Genomic DNA, 18556 nt, shown 5'->3' with positions numbered 1-18556 from the left:
TTCATTGGTGACCTCCACCCCAACCCAAAGTGGTGTTCCTCCCACCAAACACGACCTCTTTAATCCAGCCAATGGAGTATTCAAGGCCTTTGCTGAGGCTCTTGCTGTAACTGATGAAACTAGCAAGACAATGATGCCGTTCTGGAAGGTGTGCAACATGTTCCACTGCATAAAGAACCTTGCTTGGGCCTGGGGTGATTTGACCAAAGAGTCAAATGGAAAAAAATTACTAAAGCAGTGTGCACATCAGTATAAGGGATTTGAAGAAGATGATGTGATTTCAAGTACAGTATTAATAGAGCTGTTGCTGACATGGTAAACAATAACCTGAACCTAGACATAGATGATGAGGACATTGAAGAACTAGAGGTGGTTCCTTAGGAATTAACAAATGAAGAGTTGCTGGAGCTAGAGCAAGAATGAATAGCTGAAGAAGAGGCAAGGAAAAAGGAAACTGCAGAAGGAGAAGAAGAATAGGTGCAGAAGAGGCTCACTGTTAATGGGTTAGCAAAATCTTTACAGAGCTTTACAGCCTTCTGGAATGCTGAGGAGAAGGACCAGACACTGAATGTTTTTCACTGATAGAGAGGAATGCTCATGAAGTGTTTGCTGCATATAAAGAAATTTATAAAGAAAAAAAAGCAAACTAGGCCAACAACACTGGGCATATTCCTGAAGAAGCCAACACCTCCCCAAGAAGGGCCTCAGCAGAACCTTCAGGCATTACAGAATGTCAGTTCATTAATGGAGGGTACTCGACCTAAAACTCTGAAGAACAGGGACATGGATGATCCTGATCCACTTTGTTCAATTGTGTGTGATATAGGCTAAAAAAATGTTGACATAAAAGTTTAAAAAGTGAAGAAAAAAATTAAAACAGTTGAATTTAGCACAAGTTCAGTATCTCATTCATATAGCTTTGTTAGATGGTGTTCGCACAATGTCCACGTCGCATAACGCCCAACTTCACGGAACGTTTCGTGATCGTTAAGCGGTGCATACCTGTAGTTTGCTTCACAAATAAAGGTAGAAAAGAACAATTCCTGTCAGAAGAGTTTCCTGAGTTATACAGTGCTAAGATGAGAGAATAGGGACATGCAGGCAATTTCTTTGCCTTCAGCAATCTTATAGCTAATATTTTTGAGAAAGGCAGGAAATTTGCAGAGGAAACAGTCAGTTTGTAAGGAGATCAGAACATGGCAGAGAGGTGACCACAGCAGCACTACACTGCTGCTTTGTCACCATGGATTAGAGCTGTCTCAGGAAGGCAGCCACCTGCAACAGTCATGTAAATATTGACGAATACATGAGCACACTGACAGGCTACATCAGCAAGTGTCTCGAAGATGTCACGAAGAACAAATGCTACACAACCAGAGCTAACCAGAATGGAACTGAGAGAACAGTTGGATGCAGAGGTCCATGAACTTCTTTGAGATGCAGCCTAAGAACTGGAGATAAATTGCAACAAAGACCTGCCTGAGTTGAATTCTTCCTCACAATCTGGAAGGCAAAGTGTGAGTATGCACAGGGGATCAAGGCCCAAATTTCATGGTGTCAAAACAGAAACAGACCACAAGAGATCCTTGTAAGTCAAAGACATTAATGCCTCCTTTCCAGACAAAATGAACATTTTGTACAGTTTGCCGAGAAAAATCGGCTGATGCTGAAGAACAGACCTGTTGCGTAGCTGTGGCTGAGGTAAGGAAAATCCTAGCCAGAGTAAACCAGACAGCAGACGGGCCGGGTACTGAAGACCAATTGATGGTGGTGCTTACAGAGATCTTCAACACGTCAATGCAGTAGTCCATCGTCCCTGTAGATTTCAAGGCAGCCACCATCATCCTGGTATCAAAGAGGTAGGCATAACAGGCCTCAACGACTACTGCCCAGTGCCACTGACCTCCACCATTATGAAATGCTTCGAGTGTCTGGTGATGGAACACCTCAAAATGCAATTCCCAAAGACACTGGACCCATTTCAATTTGTCAACAGATGGAACTGTTCCACTGACAATACTGTAGCTTGGCCTTCCACTCTGTCCTGACCCACCTGGAGAATGACACCTCATACAACAACCTGCTGTTCATCGACTTCCGTTTAATGCAATCATCCCCAGAGGCTGGTGGAGGTGCTGTTCTCTCAAGACTTGAAAAGACCACAGTCTGTTTGGGTCAGCAGCAGAATGTCGAGCACCTCAGGGCCGTGTGCTCAGTCCCATCCTGGTCACACTACTGACCCACGACTGCATCACCAGATCCAGCTTCAGCAGTGTCATCAAGTTTGTAAATGGCACAATAGTGGTTGGTCTCAACAGCAACAACGATGAGTCGAAATACAAAGAGGAGGTAGGAGAGCTCATTAAATGGTGCTAGAACAGCAACCCGAGTCTCAACATAGACAAGACAAAGGAGATCATTGTGCGCTTCAGGAGGACCAGGGACAACCACCCTCAACTACACATTAATAGCTCAGTAGTGGAGAGAGTAGAGAGCACCAAGTTTCTCAGAGTCCATTTAAGAAGTGACCTATTCTGGATGCATAAATTCATCTCACTTGTCAGGAAGGCACAACAGCAGCTTCACTTCATTGGAAGGCTGAGGTGGGTAAAGCTACCAGCCACCATTATGTCAACTTCCTACAGGAGGTCTATGGAGAGTGTCCCGACTGGCTGCATCACAGTGTGATACAGTTCCTGTAGAACATTGGACCAGAGGTCAGCCCACAGGATCAAAAGTGTGGCAGAGAGAATCACTGATGTCACCCTCACCTGGCCCCCCCCCCTCCCCCCCACCTTCAACATCATTAGGATGTACTGGGATTGTTGTTTAAAGAGGTCATGCAAAAGGACCCCTACCCCTACCAGCTTCTTCCAGCTACATCTGTCGGGAAAAAGATACAGAAGTATCAGGGCCAGAACCACCAGGCTGAGGAATAGCTTCTTTCCATGGACTCTGTGACTGCTTGTTGTGTTGGGAAGAGTATCAGGTTCGGTGGGTTCATAGAGAGACGAGTCTTGACACAAGTGTTACAATCACACGTAACTTTAATTAACACATGGGAGACAAACGGGAGAACATTAAATGGTACTCGATTACTATTTCACTTAAGTAACAATTTAGTCATTCATTTTGACCTAGGTTGGACTCCGACAATAGTGAATCTATATTTGGTTGAGTACACTTGAGTACACATACTACAAACAGGGAATCTTATACATACCCAGTTCCCTTTACCAACGGGGGTGTGGCTCAGTGTAGTGTACACCTTACCCGCAATACTTCCAGTGATGTCTACAGTAGAGACCTGGGATGGAGTGATGTCCGAGGCTTGGACCATGAGGCAGAGAGAAAGAATGTGCAATGCATCAATGTTATACAGTACTAATCTGTGCTTCTAGCCAATAATGACCCTATATGATTTTAAATTAGCCAATGGTAGGTGTGCACAAATGGGTGGCTGGAGTGCAACCTTGATTGACAGGTGATGTAACTTCTGAATAAGTTTCAGACATGGAGGACATGTGGCCACCCACAATACACACATTCTAGACAGACAGGGAGGCCTCGTTTCCTCCACACATTACACTGCTAAAACTACTTTCCGTGACTCTACAATTTATTAAGAATATTTATTTTAATATGTGCACATATGTACTGTGTATCATTAATCTGTATGTGTGTGATGTCTGTACACTTTCCTGCACGGTTCTGCACCATGGACTGGGGAACGCTGTTTCGTCAGGTTGAACTGAATTTAATAGAATATGCCATGAGAGGAAGTAGTTCATCTGTAAGATAAGTCTGAGGAAACTAGAGTTGATCTCCTTGGAGCAAAGAAGGTTGAAAGGAGGTTTGACGAAGGTGTAAAAAAAATCACAATGGATTTTACTAGAATAAATTAAGAGATTTTTCCATTATAAATAGTTCAAGGACCAGTGGATACACAATTAAAGCGATGAATAGGTTAAAGGTTAAACTTTCAATTCAATTTACATCACTGAGATCTTTCTTGATTATCGCTACTAATGGCTTGTGGCGTGTCTCTGCCATGAATGTTGGTAGACAATACACATAACTGTGGAATTTCTCAAGTCCAGAGACCAGACCTAGATATTCCTTCTCGATTTGTGCATATCGACATTCAGATGTTGTCATGCTACCAACCTCTCTCCCACAACCTGAAGAGGTTCCGCACCTATTCCATCTTTAGAAGCATTCGTAGATATTTTCGTCCTTCTGGATGCATCAAAGAACGTTAAAAGTACTGGTTCTGTGGTTAGAATGGTCTTCAGTCATCCCCATTCTTTCTTGTGGCTGTCTGTCACATTTGTCCTGTACCAACTTCATTAGGTACATTGTTTTGGAAGATGGGTTTGATATGAATTTACCAATGAAACTGAACATTCCCAGTACTCTCAATATTCCATTTTTGTCAGTGGGTCTTGGCATTTCTAAAATTGCTTTCATCTTGCTCTTTTCTGGCTGTACACATGTGTCTGACAGTTTATCTCCCAGAAAGATGATTTCCTTCACACCAAACTGACGTTTTTCTCTGTTTAACTTCAATCCATACTTCTGCATGTGTTGTAGCACTTTGTTGAGCTTCTTGTTATTCTTGAGTGGATCCCCATAGGATCATGACATCCATGTACACACACATCCCATTTATTGCCTTCTATTGTCCTGTGGAACACGTCCAGAGCTGAGGAAATTCCAAAAGGCATCCTTAGACAGGATTATTGGCTAAACAGGGAATTAAATGTATAGTATTTTGTGCTATCGTCATGCAGTTTTATTTGCCAGAAGCCCTGGGATGAATCCAATACAGTGGAAAAACTTTGCACCGGCCATCTCACATAATTTCATCCCTGGTTGGAATCTGATAATGTTCCCTCTCTATACTGACATTCAAGTCTTTTGGGTCCATGCACACGTGTAGGTCGCTGTTCTCCTTTTTGATGTAAACCATTACATTCACCCATTCTGTGGACTCCTTCACTTTATTTATGACCCCTAGAGACGTCATTCAGCCGTGTTTCTGCTTGAGCTTTTCTTTTAGTGGCACGGGAACTCGGCTTGCGGCATGAACTACTGGCTGTGTGTCCTCCTTTAACTGTATCTTGTAGGTGAATGGTAGAATTCCAAACCCCTTGAAGATGTCTGGAAATTGATCCAGTATTTCCTCTGCGCTGTTCTGTGCATTGGCACTGTTAATGCAGTACACCCTCTTGACTAGGCTTAAGTTTTCACATGCTTTGTCACCAAGCAGTGAATGATGTCCATCTGGGACTACTGTCAACCTGAGGAGATGCTCTTTATCTTTAACTTTCACCTTAAGTTTACATGTGCCTTTTGTGTCAATGCTCTGTCCTTGGTAGGTTTTGAGCTGTACAGGATTTGCATGGATATATGGCTTTACCTTCATTGCCCTAATGTCACGCTCACAGATCAAATTGACCTTTGCCCCGTGTCCAGCTTGAAAGGAATATTTGTTCCATTTGTATGTAATGGAACTGTCCAATTATCCTGCTCGACTCTATTCACGCTTGGCTGTTCAGTATCTGTTGCTTTAGAATCTTTCTGCACTTCTATGCCCACAAAAAGTGTATCACTGAGGGCAGTTTCTTCTGTAGTGTGCACGCTTTCACTTCTGTTTGTTTCCCTTTTGAAAAGCATTGCTTTGCATAATGATTCTCCCCTTTTCACTTATAACAGATTTCCATAAGGTTGGCATCATTTCACTGCATGTTGAGTGTCACATTGTTTGCAATTGAATGTCTCTCCATCTTTTTGTTGTTACCTATTTCTTATTTTTTGTTTGTGTGTATGTGTCCCAACACGTTGACTATGATTATGCCTTCATTTTCATTGGCCTTTGCACTCTCACTGAACTTTTTCACATGCTGCAGAGCTGGCGTGGCATATCTTCCAGCTAAGGTAAGCTCTGTCTCTCGCAGCAACCTTTCTCTCTCTTTTTTTATCAATTATCCCAAACACAATTTGGTCATGGATCTTGAATCTTGCATTGATCCAAAATTGCATGTTCTTGCTTTTAATTTCATTTTAAAAAGTATCAAAGCTTTCTCCCTGCCACTGCCTGCACGAGTGAAACATAACTCTCGATTGTTTCGTTCTTCTTTGATGAACAGTGTTCATCAAATATCTCGATAACCTTGTTGAACTTGAGGGGCATTGCTCATTCAGCGGGGCAACTCTGCACGTGTCCAATGAAGGCTCAGCTTTCCCTGCAGGGTCCACCCGCCCAGTCTTATTCATTTGAATTTTTTTTATTTATTAATTTCCTCAATTTTTTTTTGCCGGTTGTTTGGTTTTCCACTTGATTGAATTGCAGATAATGGGGATTCTGCTGTAAATGTGGTTCAGATGGTGAGTGCGTCAAGTTGAGATGGAGAAAGCCAAAGATGATTGAAATAAGGGCAATGGATATTAACTGCCAATCAGTCAGCACACAAATAGGAAGAGATACCAACGGGGAGGAAAGGAACAATGGTTACTGGAATGAATCTTTAAATGATTAATACTGTTACGAGCCCAAAGGACCCCAAAACCCAGCAACAATAGACATTCACCAAGACAACTAGATACTTAAACAAAAGTTGTTTTTTAATTATCTTTCAATATGAAAACAGAATCAAACTTTAACTTATCTCTATTAACTTAAGTAACCCAACTTAACCCCCTTCTAATTCTAAGCGCACGTGTATGTAATGTGTGTGTAAATTTAAAAGTTCTTTGGTTCACAGTTCAATCTCACCTCATTCTTCCAAGTTCTCTGGTTGCAGGCAATTTTTATACTGTGCACAGAATTTATTATGTATAAAGTTTACCAGGCTTTGGTGCTTGAAAGTTAAATGTTTACTCCTCAGGAAGGTTCTTGTAGGTTCTCTTTGCAGAGAGAGAAATTTGTTGTTCCAAGATTTTCACAACTGAGGTACCACCATTAGTCACCTCAATGTCTTGCTGATAAAACTTGCCCCATCAGGGTTCTTTCAGGCAAATACAGAGTTCCTTTTTGTTCCACTTATTCCAAGAGAAACATCAGACTGATAGCACTTCCAGCCATCATCCACTCTGGAGCTTTCTGTTTCAGTTCCAACAAGCTTTTCCTGCTTGCTTCAGCTGTAACTGTTCAGTCTCTCTCTCTCTCTTCATTAAAACCACCAGAAAACCCAAGTGACTCACTTGCAAAACCCCTGACATTCTCCAGCAAACAATAGGAGTTAGCCTTCTGCTCCCTTCTGTCATTTTAGGTAAACAAACTTCTCAGGAGTGACCTTTCTGTGCACTTTGCAGAAAGGTCAGAAGCCTTGTAAAAATATTCAACACAGACAACTCGATTCATTTGATGACATCATTTCAATTAGCAACTACTTGTGAAATGTGCATAGCATTCTCCATAGTTTCTGTAATGTTACTGAATATGAATTCTTCAGTATTTCAAATAAGATCTGTTTTAAAATGTGTGTATGTATGTAACCTACTCTAATTTTACCAAATTCTCCAAACATTTATATACATTACAATACAAAGTATTTCTTCACTTTTACCATCTTACCAAAATTACCTCCTGGATAGTTTATTGGACCATTCTTCTGCAGTTTAATCATTTAGACAATTATTGCAAAATACTCATAACTTCTAAATGTGAATTATTTCAAGAAAAATGTCACCAAAATTATTGACAGATTTGACTGTCCTACAGTCAACTATAACTACAATTCCAAAGTTTTCAAGTGGCTGTAAAATATCTTGGGAGATCCACAAAATGAGTTTTAAATCCATTTCTTATTAAATTAATGAATATTGCTTTGCCAATTAATGATTGTTGTTAGGAAAGAAAAAATATGGCTTCCCCTTTAGTCTGCACCATGTTTCCCTTACTTTGATGTCTGAAACATTCCAAACGCCTGACTTAATTTTATCATGTGTATGATAGTCCTGTCCTGTTAATTGCTTGCAGAATACTGAAATCATCTGTATTCATCTTGAATGCATTATGCAATTATTTATCTATTGCTTAGAAAATTTTCCTCTTGTCTGCATTTTGTTGGAGTAAAGGCTTGTCATGGTTCATTAAGCATCTTCCTGCTTTTGTTAAACCATATTCCATGAATGTAAATTTTTTGGATAGATTGTGAAATGATATCTCTTGGAGATGTAGTTGCAAACTGGTTTGATGATCTCAAAGGGGTTGTTAGCAAACCTCTCTTCAGCCCCTTGCTCTGCTACCAACAATAGGCTTTTTCAGGTGCATTCTACATTAAGAATGCGCTTGAAGAAGCAGAAGTGGCCCTTTAAATTGCCATTCAGGTGGCAGCATTTAAAGCGCAACGCTGGCCACCTGAAGGACACAGCTCCACAGGATGCAGCTCTGAGCACATTCCGGCTCCTGTCCAGTGTCAGCTGTGATCAGCATCCGCTTTCAGCCAGCTGCATTCAGGTGGCTGGGGGAGCCACTGAGCTGAGCTGATTATCCGTCTCGGAGGAGGGTTACGTAGCTCGCCTCAAGAGAACCTCCTGCACATTCAAGTGGCCTCAAAACAGCCGCATATTGCCTAAACATGCGGCTTTACACGCGGGGCAATTGGCCACCTGAAAGTGCCTAATGAAAGTAATTGAGAATTCTGAGTTAAAGGGAAAAATATTTTATTCGGTGAAGATTACTGAAAAGTACCTGCTTACTGCTTGTGTAAGCCTTGAAGCTACACTTGTGATGACAACTGTACAATCCCAGTTTCCCAGTCCAGTAAGGTCCTATAGAAGAAGAGAAAAATCCAGGAAATGTACTATCCATATATACTAAAAAGAGAAAAGTAAAACATATTATACTTAATAAGGGGTACTGTGTTTTTAATGTTTTGAATTGTTTTCTATGGCATGAAGTTAATATTCCAGCAGCATTCAATGCAGAGGGCAGACCCCCAAAGTTCATGCTTGTTGTCACATTACACCTGGTACAATGAGAAGGATTATTCTGCAAGCAATCTCTAACATTTACATCCATGCAAAGTACCAGGGAAGTGCATAGGGTTACAATGAGAAAGATCAATTAGTACATAGCAAGGGCAGCATGAGAACACAGTGACCTGTTTTCCGCGACTACCAACAAGCGCATATGCTCCGTGTCCCAATGTTCCGAAACTGGGTTTATACCCAACCACCAGCTGGTTTGTACCGGTGTTCATACTATAGTTAACCCATGGATCCAGTCGAGAGTATATATCAAGAAAGTTTAAAGATGGCCAGAGTACAACAGGTTAAGGAACTCATTAAGTATCCTGATGGCTCCAGGGAAGATTTTGTCCTCAAACCTGTTGGTCCAAACAGCAGCTGGGATGTGGATTACAAAATACAACTGGGAAATGATAAGGCATGGCAGAAAATCAGTGTTATGATAATTATGGGGGATTTTAACATGAAAGTAGATGGAGAAGGTCAGGACGGTCCGGAAACTCAGGAGAGTGAGTTTGTGGGATGCCTGTGAGATGGCCTTCTGGAGCATCTTGTTGATGAGCTCACCAGGGGATTCGCTGTTCTGGATTGACTGCTGTGCAATGAACCAGAGGTGATTAGAGAGCTTAAGGTAAAGGAACCTTTAGGAGGCAGTGATCACAATTTGACTGAGCTCACCTTGAAATTTGAAAAGGAGAGGCTAGAGTCTGATGTGTCAGTAATTCAGTGGAATAAAGAAAATTGCAGTTTCATGAGTGAGGAACTGACAAAAGTTGATTGGCAAAAAAATACCACAAATGGAGAAGATGGCAGATCAGCAATGGTCGGAGTTTATGTGTGAAATGAGAAAAGTGCAGAACAGGTACAAACGAAAAAGAAAGAAATAGTGAATGGAAAAATTAGACAGTTATGGGAAGTCAAAGTAAAAGCAAAAGAGAGGGAAAACAAGGAAGCAAAAATTAGTGAGAAGATAGAAAATTATAAAAAACTTAGAGAAGACAAGTAAGAAGGTGATGAGGCTGGAAAAGATTAATTATAATGGAGGTTGGCAGGTAAGATCAAAGAAGATACTAATAATCTTTTAAAATATAAAGTAAAAGAGTGACCAAAGTAAACATTGGACAAAAATAAAATGATGCTGGAGAAATTGTAGTGGGAGTCAAGGAGACAGCAGAGGGACTGAATGAATATTTTGGATGTCTTCACTGTAGAAGACATACTGGACACTCATGGCTCTCTCGGAAGAGAAATGAGTGCAGTCAAGATCACGAGAGAAGATACTTGAAAAGCGAAATGGCCTAAGGGTAGGTAAGCCTCTTGGACCATATAGAATGCACCCTTGGGTTCTGAAGGAGTTAACTATAGAGATTGTGGAGGCATTGGAAATAATCTTCCAGGAATCAATGGAGTCTGGCATGATCGCGAATGTCACTCCGCTGTTTAAGAAGGGAGTAAGGCAGCAGAAAAGAAATTGTAGACCTACTAGGCTGGTGTTGGTGTGGAAGCTGTTGGAGTTGATTGTCAAGGATAAGATTATGGAATACCAGGAGGTGCAGGAAAAGATATGCCCAAGTCAGCAAGGTTTCCTTATAGGAAAATCATGCCTGACAAACCTATTGCAATTTTGATAGACAGGAGAGATGCTTTGGATGTTGTGTATTTGGACTTTCAAAAGGCCTTTGACAAAGTGCCACACATAAGGCTGCTGAACAGGATGAGAGCCCATGGAATTACAGGAAGGATTCTAGCATGACAGGAAACAGAAAGTCAGAATAACGGGATACAAGTACACAATCCTTTATCTGGAACCCTTGGGGGATAGTGTGTTCCGAATTTTGGATTTTTCCGGATTTCAGAAAGCCAGACTTAAGCCCACCCGAATTGTGCTGCCGTATCCATCCCCACCCCCTTTTAGTTGCGCTGCTGTCTCCCCATGCCTCGCCTGCCCGACTCACGCTGGCAGTCTTCCGACCCCCTTCGCCCGCCCGACTTGCGCTGCCGTCTCTCTCCCCACTTGCCAGTTTTGGAACTTTCCGGATTTTAGATGTTCGGATAAAGGATTGTGCACCTGTAGTATTCTGGTTGGCTATCGGTTACCAGTGATGTTCCACAAGGGTCAATGTTGGGGCTACTTCTTTTTGCATTGCATATAAATGATTTGAATTATAGAATAGATGGCTGTGTCTAAATTTGATGATACCAAAATAGGTGTTTGGGAAATGTTGCTGAGGATACCAAAAAGGCTGCAGAGAGTCTTGGATAAATTAGGAGAATTGGCAAAGAGGTGGCAGATGTAATACAATGTTTGAAAGTGCACGGTCATGCACTTTGGTGGAAGAAATAGACAGGAACAAAATTCAAAATTCCATGATGCAAAGGGACTTGGGGGTGCTTGTGTAGTGGTTCACAACCTTTTTCTTTCCACTCACATACAACTTTAAGTTTTCCCTATACCATAGGTGCTCTGTGATTAGTAAGGGATTGCTTAAGGTTAATGTTAGGGTATGTGGGTGGAAAGAAAAAGGTTGAAAACCACTGTTTTATTTGTACCTAATTGACTTGTTATGTGCACGGTTTCATAACTCCAAAGGAAATGGGCCAATGACAATTTTTCTTAAGCAAAATATTTCAGTAACAATTGGGTCTAGAGCAGTGATTCTCAACCTTCCTTTCCCCCTCACATACCACCTTAAGCAATCCGTTACTAATCACAAAGCACCGATGGCATAGGGATTACTTAAAGTGGTATGTGAGTGGAAAGAAAAAGGTTGAGAACCACTACCCTAACAGTAACAGTATCTCCAGTTTGAGTCAGTGGTGAAGAAGGCAAATGCAATGTTGGTGTTAATTCCTCAAGGAATAGCATAGAAGAGTAGAGATGTAATGTTGAGACTCTATAAAGCACTGGTGAAATCTCACTTGGAGTTCTGTGTACAGACAGCTTTTAGATTTCAGATTTATTGTCAGAGTACAGAAGGATGAAGGGGGAACCTCAAAGAGGCATTTTGAATGCTGAAATGCCTGGATGGAGTAGATGTGGCAAGGATGTTTCTCATGGTAGGGGGTTCTTGGACAAGAGAGCATAATTTCAGGATAAAAGGGTGTCAATTTAAAACAGAAAAGTGGAAAAAATTATTTTGTCAGAAGCAATGTTCCCTCTAATTTTTTAGTCGTCAGTGTACGCAAAAATCTTAAGTTGTGCAATTTTTTTTCCTGTGACAAAAGTACGTGCGCACTGAATGCTTGTGCAAATATAAACTTGAAATTGTTTCAAGATAATTTTGGCACAGCCTATCTCTCATGGCTAATAAAATTGTAATGGCATGTTTTAATATCATAGAAGAATGATTGCATTCTATGAAGTAACAAACTTAGTTAAGATTTTATTCTGTACTTTGAACTGCTTTGTTTGGTTTGTGTTCAATTAAATAAAACATCAATGAGTATTTATTATTTTTGTGTGTACATTAATTTCCTTTGTGCGCTAGTTGCAAAATGTGTGTGTGCATGCACACGCGCACAGCTTAGAGAGAACAGTGGCCAGAAGATCATGAGTCTGTAGAACCTGTTGCCACAGACATTTGTGGAAGCCAGGTCATTGGGTGTATTTAAGGCAGAGATTGACAGGTACTTGATTAGTCAGAGCATCAAGGGTTATTGGGAAAAAGCCAGGGAGTGGGGTTGAGTAGGAGGACGGATCAACTCATGATTAGAATGGCAGAGCATACACAATGGACCAATGGGCCTACTTCTGCTTCCATATCTTTTGATCTTGTGTCCACAATTTCATACACTTGAAACCCTCTCTGATGGGAGGAGGAAGAATGGAGCATGTCCATGGAATAGGTCATTCAGGATTTTGGCTGCCTTACTTAGGCAATGGAATGTGTTGATGAAGGTGATGCTCTGAGCTGCATTCACCACCTTCTGTAGTTTCTTCTGATCTTAGGCAGAGCAACTCCCATACCATGCTGTGATGCATCTGGATAGAATACTGTTTATGGTGCACCTCTAGAAAATTGTTGTGTGTTGTGGGGCATATGCCAACATCCTTGGTCTTCCGAGAAAATAGGGGCATTGATGCTCTTTCTTGATTGTTGGCTCAATGTGATTGGTCCATGTCAGATCATTTACTCCTGAAAATTTGAAGCTACTCACTGTCTCCACTTCAATCCCATTGATGTGGACATGGTTTGGGCTCTACATTCCTCTCCTGAACATTTTGAGCCGCTTCCTTGTCTTGCTGACATTAAGTGATATCCTGTTTCTGCTCCGTAAATGGTTATATGGTTATGGTTATCATGCTGTATAGTCAAGGTGTAGAGAGAGTATTGTAGAGAGCTGAGTACACATCCTTGTGGAGTGCTAAGAGGAAATGTTATTGTCCATCTTTACTGATTGTAGCCTGTTGAACAGGAAATCCAGGATCCAGGCTAAGGCCAAGATGGCAACGTTTCAGGATGCATTAGCAGGGTCTATGCAATTGAAGGCAGAGGTGTAGTTGATGAAGTCTGACATGGATGTTCCATGGTCGAGTGGAGAGGCAGGGAGATGGTATCTGCAATGGATCTGTTTGGATTGTAGAGACTTGAAGTGGATCAAGTGATCAAGTGTTAATGTGAGCCATGACCAGATTCTCAAAGTACTTCTTGGCAGATGTTAGACCCAACAGTCGGTAATTCTTTTGACTGATTATTGTGCTTTTCTTTGCTTTAGGTGTGATGCTGTCCTTTTTGAAAGGGGTGGTGGGGGGGGGGGAAACTACAGCCTATTGCTTTGTAGACCACATGAATAAAGAAATGCTACATTATACTAAATCAACAAGGGAAACCCCCATCTGATGTCCTGAAGTGTATGAAATCAGTCATCTTTAGCACCTGGCCTTGTCTATTTGTGACTCTAGATGGCCTGAACCGGCCTAGCAAGCTACTCAGTTCAGTAGATGTATAGGAAGGAGATAGATCCTGGCTTTTTCAGTGATGTTCCATGCACTAATGTGTGAAATGATTACCATTATTTGCTTCCATGCTGAGTATAAAGGTCCTTGTTAATACACCCATCTCCAGTCCATGTGAATGTGGGCTTTGGATAATGTGATGCTCCAGGGTAAATGGCAAATGGCAGAGCCACTGATAGTCTGTGTAGGTGTGAATAACCTAGGATGTATGGTCTCGCCCATAAAAAGACAATTGATTGCTTGAAGAAAATTAAGTATGCTGCTTTAATGACACGATAGGAAATAATATCCACTGGATTCAGTTTACATTTCCTGACTTTCAGAGTCAGTTTTGTGATAACCCATGCTGTGGTTAGTACATCAGCCGTTTAGTTTCATCGAGGTTGGTGACTGCTTTTCAGCACTGTTACAGAGTTCTGTGTTGTGTATTGGCCGATGTGTTGTGTGGTTTTGTGTTGAAAAGTGACAGTTTGCCTGAGAGAGCCAAGGTGAAGGTGGACTGCAGAGAGAGTGGGAGACAGACTGACCATGTGCAGAAAATTATCTAAAAATTTCTGGACTTAGATGATAAACCACCACTGGGTGGTGCTGTGGAGTGGAAGAAGGCCCAGAGCTTGAGTCATGGTCTGGAGGACAGTTTAGAATGTTGGGATTTCAAAAAGGGATGAACATTCTGAAGGCAGCCAGAAGGATCCAGACCATTAAAGATCTTTTGGCTTCAGTTTGCCAAACAAACTGAATTTTGTTTATGATCTTTGCTTCAGTTGAGATCGAAGTTTTGTGAGTCTTGTGTGTGTTTTATGTCTATGTTTTTTTGTGGGCTGGTTGGAAGTGTAGCTTAGACTTTGATTGCTAATGTTATATTTAGGCTGAGGAATTTATTAGTTTTGCACTGTTGTAGGAATTTGCATAGTAACCAGTGGGCATTGTTATAAAAGGGGGGGGGGAGATTTTGAATTATGTTTGATGGTGAATTTTTGTTAATAAAGTAATTGTTCATCTTTACCCTTGTGTGATAGGCCTTCTTTGTGGCTGCTGGTTTGATCTTGTAACAAGCACCTACTTTCTGGTATTGAGATTTCAATATTTTGTCCCATCAGAGGGATGCTCAAGGGCCTTGGCACTGCTGTCCCACCTCTCCCAGTGCCACCACACTTACTTACTGTTGCCGATTTCACTTCAAGTAGTGCTGCATGTTTTGTGGGGGCTGATCTTTGAGTTTCCTGTTTATCTCAGGACAGTGATGGTTAGCAGACTCAGTCATTTTGGCAGGCTGTTTTTAAGCAATCATTGTGCATGAAGCATTCAACAGATGGAGCAGTTACTTCAGAATTCTAAGATTTCCACTACTTTCCACCCATGCTCAAATTATTGTCACCATGTTTCTGATCCACTTTTTATTTCAGTGCTGGAATTGTACAGATTTAGGAGTACTAGTTTTCAAAGTGTGGCGATATATTGGATTGTATATTAATGCAATGTCCTTTTTTCAGACAACTTTTTTCTACCATCTTAATTTTTTTTTGAAGGATTGCTATCTGGAATGTTGTTTCTGCCATTTTACATTTCATTCCGTTCTAACTGCACTAAAACAGATTTCTGTATTTCTGTTTTGTTAAGCCTCATTGTTTTCAATCCGCACTGCAGATTAAGACTCCAACGTGAACCACAGCTGTTTCCTTGTACGCTGGAACCTTGCTTTTTGTATGTGTGCAAAAGACAATTGAAACCTGAAAAACCGTTGTATTGTAGCAGCGATATGAATGTGACAGATTGGCCTTTTATGAACTTTCATGTTTGCTGCAGCAGGTTGCTTAATAACAGGATTATATTTCGCTTTTTACGAAGACGCTTACTCTGATATACAACTCCACAATCCTGGCAATTCTCCAGTCCTTGGTCCAATCTTGTTTTTTTTTCCACTGCTGCAAGAACTAATGGATAGCCTTTCAAGGGGTTGGCAAGCATTAGATGTCATGATCCATATAACAAAAATTGTTGCAGACAGATTGGGAATTGCACAAGATCCAAAGTTCAGTGCTGGAACAGGCCCTTCAGCCCATGATGTCTGTGCCAACCTTGATGCCAAATTAAACTAGTCCCATCTGTCTGTACACCATGCCTATCTCTCCTTTCCTTGCAAGTTCATGTGCCTGTCCAAAAGCCTCTTAAATGTCACTATGGTATCTGCTTCCACCACCCTGTCTGGCAGTGTGTTTCATACATCTACCATTCCCTGTTGTTACAAGATCAAACCAGCAACCACAAAGAAGGCATATCACACAGGGGTAAAGATGAACAATTACTTTATTAACAAAAATTCACCTTCAAACTTTAATTCTAAATCCCCACTTTTATAACAGTGCCCACTGGTTACTATGCAAATTTCTATAACATTGTAAAACTGATAAATTCTTCAGCCTAAATATAACATATGTAATTAAAGTCTAAGTTATATTTCCAACCAGCCCACAGAAAAACTTAGACACGAAATACACAAGACTCACAAAACTTCGATCTCAACCGAAGCAAAGATCATAAACAAAATTTTGTTTGGTAAACTGAAGCCAAAAGATCTTTGTGAGAGAGAGAGAGAGAGAGAGAGAGAGAGAGCACAAAATTCAAAGTTGTCTTGCGTTGTTTGCAGAGAGAGGAACCAAGGCTTGGTCTGGATCCTTCTGGCTGTCTTCGGAATATTCATCCTTTTTGAAATCCCAACATTCTAAACTGTCCTCCAGACCATGACTCATGCTCTGGGCCTTCTTCCACTCCACAGCACCACCCAGTGGTGGTTTATCATCCAAGTCCAGAAATTTTTAGATAATTTTCTGCACATGTTCAGTCTGTCTCTCACTCTCTCTGCAGTCTACCTTCACCTTGGCTCTCTCAGGCAAACTGTCACTTTTCAGCACAAAACCACATAACACATAGGCCAATACCCAACACAGAACTCTGTAACACTGTGCAAATGAAAACTTGCCTTGCACATCTTTCAATTTCTCTCACTTTAAAGCTATACCCCCCAGTTATACGAGCAAGGTTCTACAATTGGATGGCATTAACATCAACTTCTCCAGTTTCCATTAACACACCTCCCACCATCTTCTTCCTCTCACCTCCTTTCCTCAAGTTCTGTCTCATTTCCCTCTGACTCCATTCACAGAGCCAAAATCAATTCTCACCTTTCCTCTTATCATATCCAATTAACACCTTTAGTCTGTTGGTCTAAACTCTTCCCCCTTCCATTCTTCCCCTTTCTCTTCCCAATCTTTAATTCAGCTTTTTGCTGATATCATGGTAATAGATCTTTATCTCCTATGGATGCTACGAGACTGACCAAAATTTTATTGTAAACTTAGGTTGCTGCCTTAGAATTCACAAGTATGGAGAGCAAACATGGGCAATTTGCTAAAACCCAAGAACAAAGATTAAACAGTTGCTATGAGTGCTGTTCATGCCACACACTTGCTATCAAAGGGCAAGACTGTTCCGCTTCATAAAAGCTTGGGAAAGTGCACCTTTGCCAAATATGTGCACTCAACCTAAACTGAGAGAATTTTACTGATTAAACCTAATGATATATTTTTCATTTAACTATTAGTAGGAACAGTAACAAGAAGTTTTGATCCTGTCCGATGGGGAAACAGATGACTTTGTGTTTTCCAGAGAAGCATCAAAGTCCATGACAGGACTTAGCTCGATCAGTTCGAGAAGCAAACTGATTGGAAGCAGTTTCTGAATGACTATGACACGTACTTTTGCAGCCACTGCAGTGGGTCATGCAAATCCCAGTGTGGGGTTTTTGATCACATGAGACATCGCAAGCCATCTATTTCTTTAGTTGCAATCTCCCTTGTCTCTGGAAGGTGAAAAGATGTCAACAAGATTCGAGGATCATTTGTGAGTTAAGGGTAGGAGTGGACAGTGGCGGATTCACAACTACAGAGCCAAAAATAAGATGGAGCAGAAGAGAGAAGCTGAACACTTTAGGGTATGGGATGGAGTCCAAATCTTACATGGAGAAATTATTAAAGTCAAGATGGAAATAAGAAAATGTCCAATCATTGACCTTCGAGAAAGCCATGAAGAAAAGGCATAAAAAATTAGAGCACACCATTGTGTGAGGTTTATTTAACTATACCCATCTGCAGTCTATTCATTTTATATTTGGCTGAATTCACTTGATCACTTAGTGGTGGAGACGCCCAAGAACATTGCTACAACTACTTCACACTTGATTCATCCTTGCACATTTATTGTAAAGAATGAGAATTCAGCTGATTTGTGCATTGTGAGACGTATCTTAATGAAAGGAAACTGTAAAGATACTTCTACACAAGTACCTCAGTCAGAATGTCTTTCCAGCAATAATACTAAACAGGCATATTTTATGACTGAGAATACCAACAGTCTATCTGAGGACTCAGTCCTTGCTAGAAAGCTCAGCAATGAAACAAGTCATGTGATCTCAGTGCATAGCTCAGTGTGAAGTGGCCAATGTGACGGGACTCTGGGAAGGGGTCGGTGGGGGTTGGGGAGGATGGTGGATTTGAGGTGATTGAGAATGATGCAGCTGCAGAGCACTAAGGTTCAGGGTTCACAGCTGCACCATGCTGACCGGTG

General features: G+C 41.1%; 1 protein-coding gene and 1 long non-coding RNA gene across 2 annotated transcripts in view; one reads left to right on the top strand and one right to left on the bottom strand.

Annotated features, from left to right (window-relative positions):
• The window catches only part of xxylt1 (xyloside xylosyltransferase 1), a 96650-nt gene that overhangs the window by 29482 nt on the left and 48612 nt on the right, over positions 1–18556 (top strand). The window lies entirely within an intron of this gene.
• Positions 8684–18556, bottom strand: part of LOC138743046 (uncharacterized) — a 42921-nt gene continuing 33048 nt past the window's right edge. Inside the window, exon 4 of the long non-coding RNA XR_011344619.1 lies at positions 8684–8778. This is a non-coding gene — a long non-coding RNA (uncharacterized lncRNA). The remainder of the gene's footprint in view (positions 8779–18556) is intronic.

The sequence above is a fragment of the Narcine bancroftii genome, chromosome 9 (assembly GCF_036971445.1).
Source record: "Narcine bancroftii isolate sNarBan1 chromosome 9, sNarBan1.hap1, whole genome shotgun sequence".
Taxonomy (NCBI): Eukaryota; Metazoa; Chordata; class Chondrichthyes; order Torpediniformes; family Narcinidae; genus Narcine; species Narcine bancroftii.
This window is presented reverse-complemented; position numbering and strand designations above follow the sequence as displayed.